Raw genomic sequence first — 22,278 nt, 5'->3', positions numbered from 1 at the left:
TTTTGCTCTTTTAATTTTGGCTTTTAATGAAATCCTCTATGATTACAATTTTGGTTATCCTGTTATTAACAAATTTAAGTTATGTCTTCAATCAGTTTTCCGTAGCCATGAATTCTATTCCAGCATCTCGAAAAACTGATTGGGCCTAAAATTATGATACTACTACTGTTAGGGTGGTAATGCACTGCAATTTTGCTTGAACTTCTCATTTTTAAATGCAAGTATGAACAAATTTCCATATTATGAGTATCCAGGAACTTCTATAAAGCCAGAGACATCTTTAACGTTTTGTCGTAATCTGCCTAAGCGCTGCTGCCAGAGGGAATGACTTTCAGGTGCTTGTGCTAGCATGGCGGTCATCCTACCAAATAATCCAAAACTAACATAGGAAAGATTGTAATTACATCCTCCATACACTGAACTGTTGCATTCCCATAGATGTGATGAATGGGATCACTAGATTTCAGAAACAAGAAAGAATAATCTGTGCATAAAGGTAGCTTCACTGAGCCAGCAAGACCAGATCAGTCTAGAAAAAACATTTGTCTCGGAAGTTTTATCCCATTCGCTTTTATAGCGCTTTGTTCGTTGTGGTAAGAATATTTAATGACAGGAGGCCGTGCAGTCATGTGTGATAGAAATACTCGTTGCTCAGTCCATCAAAAATTACAGTACCTGCAGTACCTGCAGTAAATTCTTTACGCAGACCGAGGTACCAAGGTCTACATGATTAAAATCTCGAAGAGCAGCAGTTTGCTCATTTTAATAGTCGTAAAACTTTTTCCAAACCTGCATTAGCGTTCAAGACAAAAAGGAGGGAATCCCATCGCAGATAAAGTGAATAAAAAAAAAAAGATAAAGAAAAGGGCAGAAAATAAACAGCTGGCATCTCAAGGCAGTTCATCATAGCAAAGCCAAAGATATCCGGTTTGGGAGCGGAAGACTAAGCTGGACCATCATTTGTTGCTCCGTTTTAGGCTTAGAACTGTATTATACTCTCGAACCGTTTGCAAAACGTTCCTTAAGAAGTCATGCAACCATAAGAGGCAGCATTGCAATTAGCATATTTTAATGGGTGATGCGCAAATGATGACTCAGTCAGCGTAACATTCGGGTTTGGGAGCCATAGTACCATGGTACTAGCACCCACCAAGGGACTGGTAAAACCCAGGCATGACGGGTGTATTCACTCTGGGTATTCTCACTGTCGTTTTCATCTTGCCCTTTGGGAAAACACTAATTAAAAGGGCCGTCCAATGATAATCTGTTACTTAACACGTTTCGGTAATTGTCTTTACCTTGACTGGTTCAACAGTTTTTAGGTAAACAGTCTATTTCTTGTTTAATCGCAGTCGGAACTTGTTAGACATATTGACGAAAGGTTTATTACTGGGGAGCAGACAGATAGGTGGATTGATATATAGATAGTGAAGCACTTCTATTACAGAAGTATGTATTGCTTCTCGTAAATGGTACTTCCACTAAAAAATTATAAATAAATAGAAATGAAAATTAAAAATGAAAAACCAGCGAAGCGTTCACGAACTTGTCCCTGATAAGATCCCGCTGAACAGAAAGTATAGACGTGAAAAAGAAGGATTTATTAGGGCGATTAGAAAAAGTTATATAGTTATCTAACATAAATGAATAGCTGCTGATTAATAGATAATTCTAATAAATCTATCTACAGGGACAAGTTACTCTCAAGAGGCATTGCAGTCGCTCTTAAACTTGCAAACATCACCAATCACACTGCTTTTGAAGACTCTTCCCCGGTTTGGCCGGACATAGAGCGAAATTCCTACAGTGGGCATGGTTTCTCTTGCCGCTGGAAGGCTTTGTCATCTCTCTCGCAGTTTCTTTGTAATGGTTAAGAAAGAAGATATATGCTAAAACAAAGGGGCGCGCGCATAACAACAAGCGCGCACACACACACACACACACACACACATACATATATATATATATATATATATATATATATATATATATATATATATATATAATATATATATATATATATATATATATATATATATTAGAGCTAGTATTTTGTGGCCAGATTGTGAGTGTCATATCAACGGATTACCAGGTTCGGATTCCACAATAAGCAGTAGGTCCTGTTGCTAGGTAACCAGTTGGTTCTTAGCCAGGTAAAATAAATCTAATCCTTCGGGCCAGCCCTAGGAGAGCTGTTAATCAGCTCAGTGGTCTGGTTAAACTAAAGTATACTTATGCTTGGTTCGTGGACTATACTCTCAACCTTCCGTCAAATACATACGGTAGTCCACCCAGCATTATATGGGAGCCTGTTGGTTGGGTTCAAGATAAAAGGGCATTGGGCAAGCAAGCGCATCCTGAGAAACCGTGGGCTGTACCTTTTAGGCATCACATCCTTCTACTGGGGAATATATATATATATATATATATATATATATATATATATATATATATATATATATATATATATATATATATATATATATATATATATAACACTGATAGAGTTACCTAAATTTGTCAATGGAAGGTGCATAAACACTATATCGTAGCAAGTGAAAGTACCTGTGCAGTTAAAGTATTTACAGCTTCAAAACGTTGAAAGAAATGACACTTAATGAAAAAGTCTGCTATGATTAGCGTGACCATAGCCACTGTGCCCAGAAATCTGTTCCAGCGTCCCTCCGGTCAATAAACAAACAAACGCACATCTTTCAAGATCCCCTTACTAGCAGGTGCAGGTTAGCTTCACGCTTAGCAGGTGGTTGATTTTCTCGTCTCTTTTCAGTAGGACAACAAACATGATATTGTCATGAGTGTTTCACGTCTGTATGATGTATAATTCATCTAATAAATGTAATAAGCAGGTAACAGAATGAGAGGTTCAACTGATATACTTTAAAAGGCAGCAAGAAGTTACTTCACGCATTTATTATAATACTTGGCAACTCTACCTTATGGACAGTGACGGCCCCGCAGCACTGCCACTGCTGCCAGTTACCACACTAGTGTACACTGTTACGTGTTGGTCGTAGGAGGTTATTGTTGAGTCAAAGACTAGTCATATTAATTATACTATTGAGAGTACTCTGGATACATTAAGAACTAATTGAAGTTAATTTTTTACATCATTGTGGTATAATTTACGCACGGAGTGACTTATTACCGTAGTTCCAGAAGGAAAAGCGTCCTAGTGTAGCTTGTGTTTACATACAGCCCTCAAAGGTCTGTGCGTTTTGAGAACCACCTCCGCGAATGACCAGCAAGGGAGTCCAAGAAGAGATTTAATTTACCCTACGTGACAGGAAGAGGTAAGTCATCATTTGTGTGTCGCTTGAAAGTAAAAATATAAGATGTCACTTAGGCCTTGCAAATCTAAAATAGGCTGAAACAGACTAGGCCTAGAGACCAAGGCTCTGAGGGCTAGTTTTTGTTTTATGCCTTGCGTCGGAACCGAGCCGATAGTGACGAAACTTTAAAGCCAACTTGACCTCTTTCGATATTTCCATATTGTTTTAAAATTAATCACATAAAAGGTTTCCTAATAACGGGGCCAGTTGCGTCGGTATTCCCCTCTCCAGCATCAGGAGTTTCGAAATTTTGCTCCTTTTTGGTTGCTGCATAGAGAGGTTACTGTTTGTTGTGATGTGCTCGTTGGCCCATGGAGATAGCGGTAGGAGATAAGTATATGAGGCGTATTTCTATTTTTTTTTTTTTTTTGCAACTAAACGCCTTAGACGGATGGTCAATGGGGACTTAACTAATTTGCTTGTCAGCTATTCTGTTGAACAACCACCACGGATATAATTCTCCTCTTAGGTGGTCAACACAGTACAATTAATTTTTTTTTTATCTTTAATAGATAGTGACCCCCATGGGTTTTAACCCAGTATGTATCCACCTTTGCGGCGTGTTAAGTACAAGCCCGTTGGTGATTTCCTTAAAAACATAAACAAAAGACTGTAAGTATCATAAAGATAATGACCCCCAAGAAATATTAGCCCCAGATAACGACCCCCGAAAACCCGTGGGCGCCACTCTAGGAAAGATCCATTTTTTTATTATAGGAAATGGTCTCTGCCTGTCAGGTCAGGTTGGAGTTGGGATAGCCAAATTGTGACGGGTGATTATCATCGACTGAAATTTGGTTGCCATTACTCATAGGTTCTTGTACCTTTAATAACCTAGTTACTTATTGTGCTGTAATTATGTTCTGTGTGAATGCCATTTATTAATGTAATTATTAATGTAATGCTAGTTTTAGGTGATTTATTCAGTCAATAATTCAGGGCTTAGAATGTCATGTCCAGACAGTACGTAGACTTCCTAGAGTAAAGTATTGTGCCAACATTAAACTTTAAGTAAAACTTGACTTTCGACCCAGACAATGCGGCAAGAGTGGTTTCCATGTCAATAATAATGTGCTTAATCAAGATTTTGTTATATCTGAGAGAAAATCAAGGCAGCTACCCATCCCCCACCGTGTAACGAAAGGCTTATCTACTATTTCACAACCACCATCGTATTATTACTGCTCAAAAATCAAATTTAACCCAACTTTCCTGGAATTTTCTTGCATGAAAGGCCGACAACAGGTTATATGCTTTCTTGTGAAACAGGCTGCTTAAGATAAAGGTTCGGGTGAGTAGGAAATTGCTCCTGCCATCCTCCTCTCTCTCTCTCTCTCTCTCTCTCTCTCTCTCTCTCTCTCGTGCACAAAGAACCGGGATTCTGAGAAAAATCATTTAATATTCGAGGATATCAAAAATTTTCCTAGTAATCTTACCTTCAAGCGTCCGTGTATGGAATATTGTCAGTGAGAAAATTTGACTGTCGAAAAAGACGGAAACAGAGGATTTATTCAGCTTATGTTAATTTTTTTTTTTTTATTCAGTTTATGTTAATTTTTTTTCTTTTATTCAGCTTAAGTTAAATTAGGAAAGACCATATTAAGCGTATAGCATCCCTGAACTTTTGGCCCAGCTGCATGTGATGTGGGATGTTTTGTCGTCTTTGTTTTCTTAATATAAATAATAAGATTATATAAAGTTGAAAAAATCAAAACAGGGCAAATGTGTGAGGCTACGTTGGTGATTGGACTAGCTATGCCAGAATACTTAAAATTAAAGTTGAAACTCGCGTGACCCATGATAAAAAACAATTTCCATTTGTCTAAGAGCGATTTTGTCTTTTTTTATTATTGGGCTTCTCAAGGTACTGGTCATGTTTGCCCTTTTAAGTTGCGACAGTGAGAATTAATACTTATATAATGATAAATTAAATGGCAAGGGATCTTTTGTTTTTAACTTGACAGACTTTATTATTAATAGAACCAACCGTGATTAGGCTCTTCCCTTTGACATTAAAGTAGTCAGATCGTTAGAGGATGTTTCCTGTTAGTTGTAATATTATACTTATGACAAAGTAACTTTCACGAATGGTCATTAAGACGAGCACTTCAGTCTTGGGCTGTGTATGTGTGGTGTTAGGGTATCTTGGCTTTATATATATATATGTGTGTGTGTGTGAGTGAGTTGTGTATGTATATACAATTATATATAGTATATATATATATATATATATATATATATATATATATATATATATTTATATATATATATTTATATATATATATATATATATATATATTTATATATACATACTCGTATCAAAAATGTCAAAAGTTTTTGAGTTATATTATTTATATGGAGCTAAATATGCCAAAATCGATCAGCTGGCAATGTTTTATTAAGGCAACATTCCAGTAGATATTTTTACTGTAGATCCAGTGTACTGTATAGCCTTAGGAAAGACCCAGGTTCAAGCCCGTCGAATGTGGTTAGGGTTGTGGTGCTCACTACAGTAGGCCTAAGTTAAGCACGCATTCATTATAGTAGTAGTTTTGTTAATAATTCCCTAGGCTAGATTCGTCCGAAGATGGATAAGCTGTCTGAAGGTCATGTGGAATGTGAGCTCGAGTTAGTTACTATTTCGGAGTTGTCGCTTGAGGCAGTGAAGGACGTCCCTCCACCGCCTGCGCGCTAAACATCTCGGTTCCATTAGGCTATGCCTATTCCTTTAAGATGAGCGAACCCACGGTTCATCACTTCCAGATGATTCCTGTCTTTTTAAATACGCACACACGTTGACTCCTGTCTTTTTAAATACGCACACACGTTTGGACATTTTGCGGTCGAGTTTATATTCATCCATTAACGCAACTCGAGATAGCAGCACAGGCTGACAAAGATCCATACTTTGAAGTACTGAGCTGGTCCTCGTAATGCTTCCATGCTTGTTATCTATTTAATTAAATATATATATAATATATATATATATATATATATATATAATTTATTTATTTCTTTTATATTTATATATCATACAGAGAGGGAGAGAGAGAGACAGTATAATTACGATGTTGGTGGTTAATAGCATATAAAAAAACCATAGTATTCAGTTTGCGATATGGGAGCTTGGGGTGGAGGATCTGATAAACCCGAGGGTACTTTTCGACTGTGGCACGAAGGAAGTATAAGTAAGTATATCTTAGTTTAACCAGACCACTGAGCTGATTAACAGCTCTCCTAGGGCTGGCCCGAAGGATTAGATTTATTTTACGTGGCTAAGAACCAATTGGTTACCAGCAACGGGACCACAGCTTTATTGTGGAATCCGAACCGCATTATAGCGAGAAATGAATTTCTATCACCAGAAACAAATTCCTCTTGTTCTTCACTGGCCGCACGGAGATTCGAACCCACGACCAACAGAGTGGTAGTTGAGAACGGAAGCCGCTCAACCAGCGAGGGAAGGGAGTGGATGGGGCAGGTTGGAGAAGGTGGACGAAAAGTTGAGAGCCCTAACTCGTGTCACTGTAAGATAGGCTATGAGATGAGGGGTCACCTTGAGGATGCTGCTTGGAGAACGAGTGGGGGAGATAGAAGGAAGTTTTATTTCCACGCTTCCAGTCATCCCCTCACACTCGCTCACGTCGAAGTGGTTTCCATTTAAATGGACAATTTAAAAGCACAGAACATTTCGGGATAGCGGGGTGTTAGTTTTGATTTTTCCGAACACTTCACTGCGATGAAGAGTAAATTTTTTGTAATTGCGTGATGTATCGCTCTCTCTCTCTCTCTCTCTCTCTCTCTCTCTCTCTCTCTCTCTCTCTCTCCTGACGTCGGTTAAAATAATGATAAAGCAGTCTATTTCTTGTAATTGCATTGCTATGACTGGCTATCCTTTGAAAGTTGAAAAATGGCATTAAGTGAGTGGGAACGATAACTCGCCACTAATTGCATTACTAGGCACATGGCAGTTGTTACTCCTAGTCAAACTCGACTCGGTTTTTCCTTATATTTTTGTCACAGAAGAGTCATTTTGGTCATATTCCTACTCATTAGATTGTGTTTCATTGCTAATAGTATTTAGTATACTTTTTTTTGTGTTGGTGTGATGGAAGGTTATGGAAAAAATAATTCAACAAAAGCCCAAAGTTTTCTGACAGCATGATCTCTTGATAGACCAGGTCTAATCAATCAGGTCCTGATGATGTACTGTAAAGGTAGCTGGTAATCTGCAATGTATATTGTAGGCCTATGTGTCTGTTTTTGTGTCTGTTTGTCTGTGTACGCGTTTATATTTTGATAACTTGAAGCAGAAGAAACAAACATTGCTTGTCCTTGTTTTTGGTTGTGAGAAGGCGGAATAACCAAGAAATTCGAGCAGCAGCACAATAGTTATGACGCAGTCACTTGCGCATGATAAAAAGCAAGCACTTCTCAGGTTACTGAGGGGAAAAAATAAGGTTTTTGAATTTGTCACTGTCTTTTTGTCATCACTTGGCAGATGCATTAGTCGTCATGTGTATGTTTATAGATCAGCTACAAGAGGTTCAACTTGGATCTTCAATATTTGTCCTAGATTTACCACAAATACAATTAGCCTAGTGTTGATTCAGAACTGTTTGTGATTACGCGCGCTTGCGCAGATGTTTGCTTTCACCCGATAAATCATATAAGTGTACTGATCCCTAGACGAAAGATTAAGATGGAAATGAACCCGCGGTTTTACCGAGTTGACCAACTTCAATTAGTAATTACTAATTGCGGAAAATTAACTTTACTGGTCATTAGTGTTAGAACTGAGACATCTCGTTTATAACGTCTTACTTTGTTGGTATCTCGTCCTTTCTTTCAGCGACCCGATCGCCCATCAAGGTTTTTTTTTTGGGTGGGGGCGGGGTGTGAATTGTTTCCTGCGTGCTTTCACATATTGTCGCTGGGCTGTATGCCAGCGTCCTGTGCCTTTCACTGATGATCACCTTGGAGATTTTATTTCCCGTATCATTATGTTAATGTTTTATTTTACAGGAATGCCTTACTTACAGATCGCCTCTGAGACAGATTCAGTATACAGTAGACCATGTTACCGCGATGAGGCCTAGAATCAAATTCCGTGGTAATCAGTGAGCTCTATTGTTTGATTGCCGCAATAATTGTCGCGTCACAGGCTGCGTTAGTTACCCTAAGCAACAGTTCAGTCCCAAAACGTAATTCATTCAGTTAATAAAAAAAAGGTTCACACGCTTCACATCCCTTGATAAGTATGGTAAATCTTGTAGTTATTTAAGAGAGAGAGAGAAAAAAAAACTCACGTTAGAACCAGTTAGACCTGTTCCTGTAGCAAATAGAACGCGAATATTAAAGTTTGGAATATATATAAATAAGTAGGTTTGTGATGGTTTAATTGTCAGATAAATGTGAATGAAGTACCCCCCCCAGATCACTCTCTCTCTCTCTCTCTCTCTCTCTCTCTCTCTCTCTCTCTCTCTCTATATATATATATATATATATATATATATATAATATATATATATATATATCATATATACATATATATACACACATTACATGTGTATATATACACACATATAGCCTAGCCTATAGGCTATAGCCTATATGTGTAGTGTGTGTATACAGAAGGATCCACAGTATTATACTTGATTAGCAAAACGAAATGTAGGCTACTTGTGTAAAGTGTATAGCATATATATATATATATAACATATATATATATATATATATATAATATATATATATATAATGTAATTTTTTTTTGCTGATCAAGATAGCCTATATTACTGTGGATCCTTCTACACACAGCTGCAAAAGCACGATGCTGTGTATGTATATGTGTATGTATATGCATATATATATATATATATATATATATATAGAGAGAGAGAGAGAGAGAGAGAGAGAGATAATGTGTATGTATATACATGTATATATATTATTGCTCTATATTTTATATATATATAAAGAAACATAGCTCAATAATGAATGTGTATATATATATATATATATATATATATATATATATATATATATATATATACAAGAAATGTAGAGCAGTGATGAATACACAGTGAAAGTGGCAGGTAACCATTTACCTTGGCTCTCAAGCTCCGGAAATGCCAGGCCCGCTTACGCCACGTTTGGCTGAATGTTTTCCTACAGTCCTATTGCGTCCTTGAAGGCAGCAGCAGCAGCAGCAGAGCTTAGTAGAATAAAAAAAACCTCTCTCGGAGACATTGCTTGGAAGTATATAAGGCGCTTGCACTTTTACTCCATCTGGGGCTAGGCACCATAACACTGCGCCGGCAAGACGCTGAGAAAGATTTCCCTCGTGTTCTGTCGTGAGAAAAGTTTCTTTTTTTTTGCAAAGAGACTTTACAATTACGGCTCAGTGGCTTTGTTTGTGTATTTGCCTGTCTTTTACATTAGATGATGAGGTCGGTTTTAGCAATTTGTTTTGTCTTTTGTGTACAAAAGTGTTTTCTGTGATTTTGTTTGTTGGTCTTTCAGGCCCAGAGAGCTGTTGCAGTTATTTTGCTTGTTAACTGTCTTTATATTTATATGATCATTTTATCTCAATTTTATTATTTCATGCTACAGTCGTAAATTGTGTCTGTGATTTTTGCTTCTCATAACCCGTCAGTTTATGAATTATGCAACCGATGTAATCAGCGTGACACTGGGCATTCTGAGGCCTTCTTTGAATCGTTACTCTTTACGATTATGACGATTTGGAGGATGTAAACAGAGGTTGATTTTGAACAGCAGTAAAGGATAAGACTTTTAAATGTATTTACAATGATTATTCGTCACAATATCCTGCCTTGTTTTGACCTATTGCTTGTCGCATCAGTACTTTGCAAGGTCTGTTGCAAATTTCATTTAGTTTTTCGTTCATAAACCTGTTAAACTTCTAACAATGAGTTATGTACAAACCTCTAAATCGGTTACTATATAAACCTCCAAGCACCTCAGCCCTCAATTACTATTTTCATTTTCCCCGTAGTGGGGTAGTGCCGTCAGTTCACCTCATGTGGTGCACTGTAGGCATTACTTGAGGTTCTTTGCGGAGTGTCTTCGGCCCCTAGCTGCAACCCCTTTCATTCCTTTTACTGTACCTCCTTTCATGTTCTCTTTCTTCCATCTTACTTTCCAACCCCTACTAACAATTAATTCATAGTGCAACTGCGAGGTTTTTCCTCTGTTACACCTTTCAAACCTTTTACTGTCAGTTTCTCTTCAGCACTGAATGACTTCATAGGTCACAGTGCTTGGCCTGTGGCCTAAATTTTATATTCAATTCCTCAACTACTATTTGTACTCGGGGCCCCCTTGAGTAGCTATATAAACTTAGGTTTCGGAATTATTCAGCAACTTGTAGCTTATTCTTGTAAGATATTGGTTTCGCCGCTGGTTTAAGTTCAGTTCTACATCCGTGTGACGCAACCCGTGTGGTTTATTGTGCATATGCGGTTACTCGTTCTCAGACGTGAAGGAAAGTTACGCTAACGTACAAACGTAAGTGTCGATTGCCTTTGCCTGTATATACTCTGCACACACACAAGCGCCGAGCCATGTGTGTGTGATATGAAATCGAACCCAGAGAGAGTAAACATTGGAAGCTCAAGAGTCTCTCGTTTGTGATTATAGAAATGGCGCATTTCAAAGATCCAAGTCGTCACAGTCATCTTGACCTGCACTGCCTCACAGAAAAGGAGCTGTCAGTCAGCCAGCTTCTTTGTTGGAGTTGTTTTGTTTTGGTTCACGAGACAATTCTTCTTTTTTCTTCTTCTTCTTTTTCTTCTTCTTCTTATTCTTTTTCTTCTTCTTCCTCCCTCAGTTCACTTCCCTTAGGGGCTACTTGGTCGAGCGAGTAGCGGATGAGTTTGCAGTTTAAAAGGTTTCCACCAGGCTTATTGTCATGCCACTTGCTTCGACCCGCCCTTTTTTGTGGTGTTAGTCTCTCTCTCTCTCTCGATGATGTTAGTTACGACAATATAGTTTCTATCAAATCACTCAATGATTAAGCAGTCTCTCTCTCTCTCTCTCTCTCTCTCTCTCTCTCTCTCTCTCTGCGTCGATGATATTGTTAGTTGCGGCATTATAGTTTCTATCAAATCACTTAATGACTAAGCAGTTCTCTCTCTCTCTCTCTCTCTCTGGTGTTTATGTATATGTGGGTGTGTCTTTGTACCAATGCAGTATTTTAGGCTTGTGATTAATTATATGTGTATATAATTATATATTTTATATATATATATATATATTATATATATTATATATATATATATATATATATTATATATATATATATATATATATATATATATATTTAAGGCGAGTGATGGAGTGTCAGTGATTTAACAGATTTAAGTTATAGAACTAAACGAGAGACAGAAGTAATCTTACCATGACTTGCCATGAAAGTGAATTTTGTCAAGAGTTACAGATTTCGAATTCCGAACTTCCAGCTCGGTCGTTATTACCCAAGAGAAAGGCCACATGTAACAATTATGAAGATGTACTTGAAAGCTTGACTCGTACCCTGTGTTTAAGCCATTAGAGTATTATATTTAGTGTAACGCGTGATGCCTCTCTGACAGTTGTATTTCCTTTTCTTTTCTTTTTTTTTTAAGCTATGACGGGCTATTCCAATATTAAGAGCCCGTGCCGGTCTGTTGCCTTTTTAACCTAAAGCTTCACCAATTTCTGGTTCACCGTTTTGTAGGGATGTCTTTATTCTTCAGCATTTCCCGTAGTTGGGTAGTGCCGTCAGTGCACCTCATGCGGTGCACTGTAGGCATTAGCTAAGGTTCTTTGCAGCGTTCCTTCGGCCCCAAGCTGCAACCCGTTTCATTCCTTTTACTGTAACTCCGTTCATATTTTCTTTCTTCCATCTTACTTCCCACCCTCTCCTAACAATTGATTCACAGTGCGACTGCGAGGTTTTTTTCCCCTGTTACACCTTTCAAATCTCCTGAATGTCAATGTCAATCTGTGCAGAATGACCTTATAGGTCCCAGCGCTTGGCTTTGGCTTAAAGTGTATATTTATACGTATATCATATTCTTCATCATTCACTTTTACGTTATCTCCTGTTCACTGTTAGTGTCGATGCTTGATGTCAGTTAATTGTCGTTCCTCTTGTGGCCTTGCCTTCAGATCAGCTAACTGTTTCTTTACTAGCCTATCCCTACGGTTGTCTAAGCGCTACCTTGCTTCTAACGCTTTAACGTAATTATTGATTTTTTTATACATTTTTCATATTATTGTTTTGTGTAAACTATAAGCTATTCAAAATAGCTTGAAAGTATTTTTTGAACTTTCAGTCTAACTGCCGTTTTTTTTTTTTTTATTAGTAAAATTTAAATTTCTTTTTGTCGGGTTTGCACCCTTTACATTTTGAATTTGAACAAAATTCTAAAAACAATATATGAAATCCCAAGTATGTTTTTTGAAAAATTTCATTGAAAAATTGCCATTGTAGAAACTAAATTGAAATTTTTCCCTGGCATAATTGTTTCTAATGGGTGGAAGTGGTTTTGCTTCCAATCTTATTGCATAAACTCATGATTTAGTGTTTATTATAATGGATTGTAATGTGCCGAGCTCTTCCCTTAAACGTTTTTAACGTATAACTACAGATGTTACTGCAATTTCTGTTGCTTCGGCTTGTTAGTAACGCCTTATATCAGTAGTTTGAGAACGGTTTGGTCTGCCGCTGATCAGAGTGCCCAGTGACGGCTACGCTGATGATGATGATGATGATGATGATGATGATGATGATGATGAAGGAATTCTGGTGAGATCACGGGACCGTGAAATTCTCATGTATTGTGACTGTCGCATACTTTTACTTATGCTGGCTAGTTTCTCAATGATCATGCCTTGGAAGTCATAACACTGTTCTGCTCACACACGGAAATTAAAGGTTTTCCTCCCAAAGGCCCTTCTCTGGCAGCCATTGAAAGAAGGAATGGTCCTTGTCAGACAGATCTCCGTAGGGGGTAGTGCCGTCATTGCACCTCATGCGGGGCACTGTAGGCATTACTTAAGGTTCTTTGCAGCTTCCCTTCGGCCCCTAGCTGCAACCCCTTTCATTCCTTTTACTGTATCACTGTTCGTATTCTCTCTCTTCCATCTTACTTTCCACCCTCTCCTAACAATTTATTCTTAGTGCAACTGTGAGGCTCCTCCTTGTACGCCTTTCAAACCTATTTACCCTCAGTTTCCGCCTCAGCGCTGAATGACGTCACAGGACCCAGCGTTTGGCCTTTGGCGTAAATTCTATATTCTGTTCTACTCTATTCATGTCACACAGATCACCCTTCCTGACAAATGTTAGATGCTAAAAAGTTGAGCTACATCCATGTTCACCCTTTGGGTTTAGGCTAATTGTAATCTTCTTACATCACTTCCTTGCATATTCTAGAGGTCCTCATATGGCCCACCAAGTGAGTCTCATTTGTTACATTTATTTTGTTTTAGTTTCCTTGAATAAAAAGTTATTGTTTCATCACTTTCTTTAATATCTTTAGTTTCTGCTTAAATATCTTATAGTGTACTCATTAACCCTTCTTTCAGATTTGTTTTTAGGCTACATCCTGTCCACATAAGACAACAGTGCGGTCATATCCGCTCTGAAGTGCATTTACACTTGATATGGTACTTAGCTTTAGGTAGGCCCTTGAATATTTATAAGCTATGTTAAATCTTATCCCCCCTTCAATAAGCAACCAGTGGGTCACGACAAAATCTGAGATCCAGAGAGTAGAGACAGAAAAGGTTGATATGGTAATTGTGTTAATGTAACTTTGTTTTCGAAAGGATTTTGAGAACTTTGCATTGGTAAGTCGCCACTCCTTTCAGCAGACTAATATGTTTTAAATCGTCTTGAGCGAAATGCGAAAATTGGTCCGTAATATGCTATATGGATTCTGACAGAATGAAGCACTTCTTGAGCTTTTGTGGGATAATCTTGATCCCCAGCTTTTCCATGTTAACGTAATATCGTCCTGATATTTAAAGATATAATTTCTTGGGACTTTTTTTTATATTAATGTTGCATCCATCTGTCCGGTAGTCAAATAGAAAAAAATGAATCTACTTACGTTATGATAATACAATATCAAACTTGAAATGCGCCGTCAGTTGAATAGGTTTGTATATTTTATCGAATGAAAACATCCTTTCCTATTCTATTTAAAGCAATAACCTTGCCTCCTCACCAAATTAATCCCCAACTCGCTCATACCTCCCTGTTTTTCTCTCTGTTTTTTTGGCGTTCTTTTCAACTCCTTGAGACATGAAAGACCGCACGCCATGCGTGCAAATCCCAACCCGGAACTGTTCCTCGATTCGCTTTTTGTTTTTCCCCCTTTGACGGCCAGCCGCCTTCCGAAGCGTGTGCCATCACTCCTTGCCCACCTGTCAAGATCTCTTTGTGCCAGGATATTGGGCATGCGTGTGTTTAAGGATGTTAACAGATGCTTTGGAGAACTTAGAGAACTAGATCCTTTTTTGTAATAATAACAGAATCGCCTACCTACTCAAGTGTGTGCCAGGATACCTGAATTCCCCCCCCCCCCACCTCCCACCGCCTTATAAATATCTCAGTGCCCGGAGACCATTGACCATGAGACCGTAGCATCGGTGTGTTTTGTGGGGTATTCCTGAGTTGGAGAGTTTGAGGACCTACAGTTTGGATGTAAAACTATTACTACTGCGATGAATAATAACGAGATTCAGATTCAAAAAAGGTCCATTGTCCAGGGCTGTTATTTGCCTGTTCTTTATATCCTGTTACTGTCTTCTTTGTCTGGTTTTCTTTAAAAGCTTATCTTTAAAATATATATATATATATATATATATATATATATATATATATATATATAACATATATATAGTATATATATACATATATTAAAGTTTACATTCACTACATTTAATCATTATCATATTACATTATTAGTGTTATATTGTTCTTATCATTTTCAACATAAATACATTGAAAGAGGTAGGTAACAAAAAATCATGAACGAGGAATGAGTAGTAGAAAAACTATTATGAAACAGATTCTCTTACCTTCCTCCTCGTGTAGGCTAAATGGTCCATTTCGCCACAAACAAACAAACAAACAAACACACAAACGCACAAACTGATGGTGGCGGAAAGGACAGAGAAAACACACACATCACTCGTAACGTGGTGGTAATCAGCGTGCATGATTGCGTGAGTCCGTGCGCGTGCGTGATTTTGCGCACTTGTTTTAAACGCTCTCACGAACACCCGCTAAGAGAACGCCGTCCGCTTCCATAACCTTGCGATTTGTGGGTCACTTCCGTTTCGTGGCTGTCCTCAGATTCTTACGCAGGTTCGTGATGCTAGTCTCTCTCTCTCTCTCTCTCTCTCTCTCTCTCTCTCTCTCTCTCTCTCGTAATTTTTAATAGATATGAGTCTCAAATTTTTTGTAGGTATCAACCTCTCTCTCTCTCTCTCTCTCTCTCTCTCTCTCTCGTAATTTTCAGTAGGTATGAGCCTCTTTCATATTTTATGTAGATATATTCTCTCTCTCTCTCTCTCTAGTAATTTTAAGTGGGTATGACCCCCTCTCTCAAATTTTGTATAGATATTGACCTCTCTCTCTCTCTCTCTCTCTCTCTCTCTCTCTCTCTCTCGTACACCTGTATACACCACCAGAAGAACAATTAAATTAGACCTCCTGAATTTGGCTCTGCACATTTCCCAATTTTCTCGTCGGCTAAATTGAAGTCGTCTGACTTGGAGAAAGTCGCGAGATTTTCCCCACATTTGTTCGTTGCCCACAGCTTAGCCTTCTTTTCCGCCTCGCCAGATTCCATGAATTTCCAGCAGTCGAGATTCCAGCTCATGAGGAGTCGTGACTGGAATTAGGAGGACGGAGGATCCCATTCGCCCTGCTCTCTCGGTAGAATGCAGGGTTAACTGCCTAGCGTTCTAAATTTAGACTCCTCTTCTTCTTCTACTACTACTACTACTACTACTGCTACAATAATAATAATAATAAATGCTTGAAGATCTATTTAAGTCTGGTTAAACTACTACTACTACTACTACTACTACTACTACTACTACTACTACTACTACTACTACTACTTCTACAATGATAATAATAATAATAACAACAACAACAAATGCTTGAAGATCTAACTATTCAAGTCTGATTAAACTGCTACAACAACAACAACAACACTAATAATAATAATAATAATAATAATAATAATAATAATAATAATAATAATAATAATAATAATGACACTTCAAGGTATAGCTGTCTAAAATACCTAATTAGAAATTCAGTTATTTATAGATGTCTATTCCTGAAGTTTTTAAGGAGCTTGCGCATTTCATGCTAATTGCCTCGTCAGATTTTAGACGCAGATACTTAAGAGGCACTTTATATAAGTGTACGGGCTGCTGTGTGTTAATTTTTATTATTATTATGTGAGGTTATTAACCTGATGTCATATTGTTCACATGTACCTCATCCTTGATTCAGCAGTTAAAGCAATGAAATTGGTTGTCACTACGGATCATCAGACCAGACCACCCTTAATAGGTAAATATCCTTTTGTTGTATACTATATATATATATATATATATATATATATATATATATATAAATGTGTTTATGTTTATATATATATATATACATAATACACATAGCCTATATATATACATTATGTGTGTGTGAATGGGTCGGTCAGTTGGTAGCGCCCCTTGCCCTTCAGTTGAAAGACCTGGGCTCGATCTCGATGTGAATCAAATTATATATATATATATATATATATATATATATATATATATATATATATATATATATATATATATATAAATATATATATATATATATATAAATATATATATAAATGTGTATATAGGCTATATACATATATACATATCTATATCTATATATATAGCCTATCTGTATAATATACATATATACTTATGTGTGTTTATATATATATATTATATATATATATATATATATAATATATATATATATGTATAAATATAATATATATATATATATGTATATGTATATATATATATATAAATATATATTATATATATATATATATATATATATATATAAATGTATATATTATATGTGTGTGTGTGTGCGTGTTATAATGCGTATGTAAACCTCTTGACATCACTCAGATTCTTCCAGTTCAGTTCATACTAGGTCGACCTAACTATAATCTTCGAGAAATTGTTGCCTATTCTTTTCCTTACCTTTATTATCGCCAGTCCTTTTTAGAGTATGTTAACTTCCGCTAGTTCTCGTTAAATCTCACTCCGAGCAGTTTCTGTACTCCCTGGTCCCTGGTCCTTACATTACTTTCTCAGAATGGGTCCTATAAATGGCTTTGGCCACAATCCCTCGGCCCAAATCGATGTATCCTATGAGCACGTGATTTGTTTTATTAAGTTCGAGATGAGACAGTGTGGTATGAATCAGCAAGCGGCGGCGTTAGGTGTGGGTAGCTGCTGTTGTGCGCGTTAGGGAGTGAGAATACTCTCTCTCTCTCTCTCTCTCTCTCTCTCTCTCTCTCTCTCTCTCTCTCTCTCTCTCTCTCTCTCGCAGAGGAGTAGGTGTAAATCTGTAAAGTTGTAGTGAACTTTGTCCTTGGGAGAAGGTACGAATTGACAAGGAATAGAAACCACCCATTGCAGAAGTGTCAGGAGGTCAATGTTGTCACGATAAAATTGGGCATTCACTACTACTACTACTACTACTACTACTACTACTACTACTATACTACTACTATTGCTATTGTGATGATTACTCGTTCATAAACAGTTTAAATGATTATGGATTAATTCAAAAGACATTAAAGTTTGCTTCATGAGCAAAGAAGAAGATAAGATTAAACGTCAGTACCTAGCCTATGAATAATAAAGTAATTAATACACAGTTATCAGGTAAACTGAATAAATAAAATCCAAATTAAAATTGGTATGAATAAGAAGTGGGAAGTGTACATCTATAGCTCGGGAATCTAGTTGGTGATTATGAAAAGCTATTTCACAGAGACTGTGGACAAACCAAGATATAAGAACATTGGTTATATGGGTGTCAGACGGCATCTAAGATATCCCAGTTGCCTCCATTTGTTGTATTTCCTTTCATTTACTTTGTGAAATATTCCCTCCTTCGCCTGTTCTTTGAACTCCCTTTTTCCTTCTTGGTTCCATCATCAGTTCTTGTATTATAACATTTTACTTACACATTTATCTGTTTATTAATTTGTCGTTTTTTGTTCTTCCCTAATAGCTGATTTCTTTCTGTAGGCTAGTTCCTATTACTTTCTGTAACTTCTTTCAGATGAACTTCATATTCTTTGGAACCTTGAATTTCAAGGCAATGGCCCCTGTGAGCTTGTTCCATAGGGTTCGTCTTCTGAATAATAATAAAAGTAATCCGTCTTATTTAAGTTACTCACTGTAGGCATTACTTCAGGTTCTTTGCAGCGTTCCTTCGGCCCCTAGCTGCAACCCCTTTCATTCCTTATGCTGTACCTCCATTCATATTCTTTCTTATACATTTCTTTCCACTATCTCCTCTCAGTTGTTTCATAGAGCAACTGCGAGGTTTTCCTCCTGTTACACCTTTCAAACCTTTCTACTCTTAAATTCCCTTTCAGCGCTGAATGACATCATCATGGGTACCAGCGCTTGACCTTTGGTCTAAATTCTGTTTTCCATTCCATTCTTATTTAAGTTACTCCTAAAATCATATACGAGTCTCATACTTGTGTTTTTTTGCCACTGTTTCTTTTTTGTGTTTGCCATTTACCCTCGTAACCTTACTCGCTCTTACATTTGCTCTTTAACTTTCTCCTTACGTGTTACAGGCGGATTAGAAAAAAAACCGTCAGAAACTCGTTTAACTATACTTCTGAGCTCAAGCAGAGTGTATCTCAATGCCTTTTGCCGGAAGGTGTTGGGGAATCCTTACGCTGGACCGGACTTGACGCCGCGAATGTGGGTCTTAGAGACAGTGTCTGCTGCAGCATTCTCTTTCTGGGGCTTTCCAGAGGAGCCTCACCTTGGGGAACACCGTCGCCGCCTTGAAACGTTTCTTATTTATTTATTATTTTTTTTTTTACGGTTGCTGCGCTTTTTTTCTCTCGTCTATGTACGCCAAGAATAAGCGTGCTAATTTCTTGTTGCTATATTATTATTGTTTTTTTTTTTTTTTTTTACATGTGCCGTCCCCAGTAATTTCGTTTCTGGTACTGAAGTAAGCGTTATTGTTTTGTGGATAAATTTAAGGGTTTGCTGAGTCTCTCTCTCTCTCTCTCTCTCTCTCTCTCTCTCTCTCTCTCAAAGCGGAAATATATTTGCAGGTAAACGTACATGCAAGGTCCTCATATTGTGAGAGGTGGGCTCACCAGTGAGCGAAAATACGTTCCCTTTGGGCATGACGTCACGCTTCGGACAGTCTCCTCTGACAGCACAGATGTTATGAAAAAATATGCTTAGTCACAACGTAAGCATCACGTTAGACTGTTGTGTTTTTTTTTTCATGTTGTTCATTTTGCCTAGCGCAGCTCAACACACGTTTTAGGCTGCCATGGGTTCGGCAGCCTCTCACAGACCCTAGTCAGCCGATGTCACTTGAGTCACTGCCATACAGTCTGCAACTCCTAAGCTTATAGGTGTATTTGCTTTGGTACGCATGCTTTGGTGGCGAGGCTAGCCACTGGTTTGGAAATGAAGTGTCTCATTTTTTCACCTATGGTGATGTATGATAAACAATCAAATCCACATGTTAAAGTGATTATATATATATATATATATATATATATATATATATATATATATATATATATATATGTATGTATGTATGTATGTATGTATGTATGTATATATAGCTATATGTGTGTATATATATGTGTGTGTATATATAATATATATGTGTGTATATGTTATATATTTATATATATATATATATATATATATATATATATATATATATATATATATATTTGTAAACATTACAGTATATGCATAAAGTTCTGTTACATATAAAGCAGCCTCTCTCTCTCTCTCTCTCTCTCTCTCTCTCTCTCTCTCTCTCTCTCTCTCTCTCTCAACGCGGGAATATATTTGCGGATAAACATACATGTATAAAAAGTTTTGTTACATGTAAAGAAGTGTATCTCTCTCTCTCTCTCTCTCTCTCTCTCTCTCTCTCTCTCTCTCTCTCAACGCGGGAATATATTTGTGGATAAACATACTGTTAAAAAAAGGAACAAACATACCTGTATAAAAAGTTTTGGATTTGTTAAACATATGTATAAAAAGTTTTGTTGCAAAAGAAGTGTATCTCTCTCTCTCTCTCTCTCTCTCTCTCTCTCTCTCTCTCTCTCTCTCTCTCAACGTGGGAATATATTTATGGACAAACATACCTGTATAAAAGTTTTGTTACATAAAAAGTGCTCTCTCTCTCTCTCTCTCTCTCTCTCAACGTGTGAATATATATGCGGGGTAAAACGAATATACATAAGAAGGTGTGTTACGTAAAAAAGCATTACCTGCAATGTCCCATTTCAACTTCTTCCAGTTTTTGTGCTGATATTCTCAAAGAACAAGGAATAAAGAATTACAGCTTATGAACGGTATTAAATTTGATACACACACCCATTGCACAAAACCAACACAGTTACGAAAAAATCTGTTGTATTTTTTTTTTCTTTTCCTTTAAAACAGGAAGGAATGAAGAATTACAACTTATAATCCGAATCATTTGTTCTGCACTCTCCCAGTCATATTTCCGTGCGTGAAACCAATACAGTTAAGAAAAACAGTCTGTTGATTTTTCTCTTCTTCCCTTACAACAGGATCTTTTCAGGATCTATTCTTATTCCGGATACCCAGGTTTGTGGACAGGGTAGGGCACACTGGTAAAAGAAATATGTTTGACTCGAATGAGCGAGGAATATGAAAGATGGGAAGAAGTGCGTATGCCATCCGGTATTTACGTCTGAGGTCAGGGTCAGTTTGCAGCAATGTAAAAGGAGGAACGAATTGGACCTCCCTCTTTTTTTTTTTCTCTAAGTTTGATGCAACTGCATGCCTCACCCTTTTAAACCGGGAGATCATTTATTTTGTTGCGATTTCCCTTTGTGTGTGTGTGTGTGTTTTTTTTTTTTTTAGAAATTGAGGTAATTCTTTTATTTTTATGTCAGTTTTGAAATTCCCAATTGACCTTTTTCTTTTGGTATGAAATGTGGGTATGTCATCTGCACATATATATATATATATATATATATATATATATATATATATAATATATATTACATTATGTATATATATGTGTATGTATGTATATTGCTATTCGGCATCATGTTATAAACACGTATAAGACAATCAAACAGTTAGGCTGGGGTTCTGTTAAATTATGTACGGAGTTGCACAAAGGAGCTGTCTCGAGGAAGCGCTCGGGTGAAAGTGCGAATAAAGACCCGGATGTGAAAGGAATCAAACCAAGAGGCGAGCGAGTGGATGCATGGATGGATGACTGCGGATGACCTCTCGAAGATTATGATTATATACTTTTTTCTTTGCCTCTTTCTCTATTTGTTCGTTTGTGTTGTGGAGAAGTTAGATTCCAAGTGAGTATTTTTTTTCTTTTCACTAGTGTTTATGTACTGCCTTTCTGTTTTTTTGTAGTCTCGTCTTCAAGTATTAGCTTATATATGTTACGCAAAAGTATATTTTTTAGCTTATAAATGTTATGCAAAAGGATATTTTTTAGCTTATAAATGTTACGCAAAAGGAAATTTTTTAGCGTATAAATGTTACGCAAAAAGGTTATTTTTAAGCTTATATATGTTACGCAGAAGGATATTTTTTTAGCCTATAA

The 22,278-nt window shown here is 37.0% G+C and overlaps 1 protein-coding gene across 2 annotated transcripts in view; it reads left to right on the top strand.

The window, feature by feature from the left end:
- LOC136845267 (protein toll-like) overlaps positions 1 to 22,278 on the top strand; it is a 98,912-nt gene that overhangs the window by 35,059 nt on the left and 41,575 nt on the right. The window contains exon 1 of one of the 2 annotated variants that reach the window (XM_067115414.1): positions 2,958 to 3,311. The exons of the other annotated variant lie outside the window; for it this stretch is intronic. The gene's annotated coding sequence lies outside the window, so the exon portion shown is untranslated. Of the gene's footprint in view, positions 1 to 2,957; positions 3,312 to 22,278 lie in introns of those variants that run through there. 2 annotated transcript variants of the gene reach the window in all.

Source organism: Macrobrachium rosenbergii, chromosome 2, assembly GCF_040412425.1.
Source record: "Macrobrachium rosenbergii isolate ZJJX-2024 chromosome 2, ASM4041242v1, whole genome shotgun sequence".
NCBI lineage: Eukaryota > Metazoa > Arthropoda > Malacostraca > Decapoda > Palaemonidae > Macrobrachium > Macrobrachium rosenbergii.
Note: the sequence above shows the minus strand (reverse complement) of the source record. Positions and strands in the feature narration are given on the sequence as shown.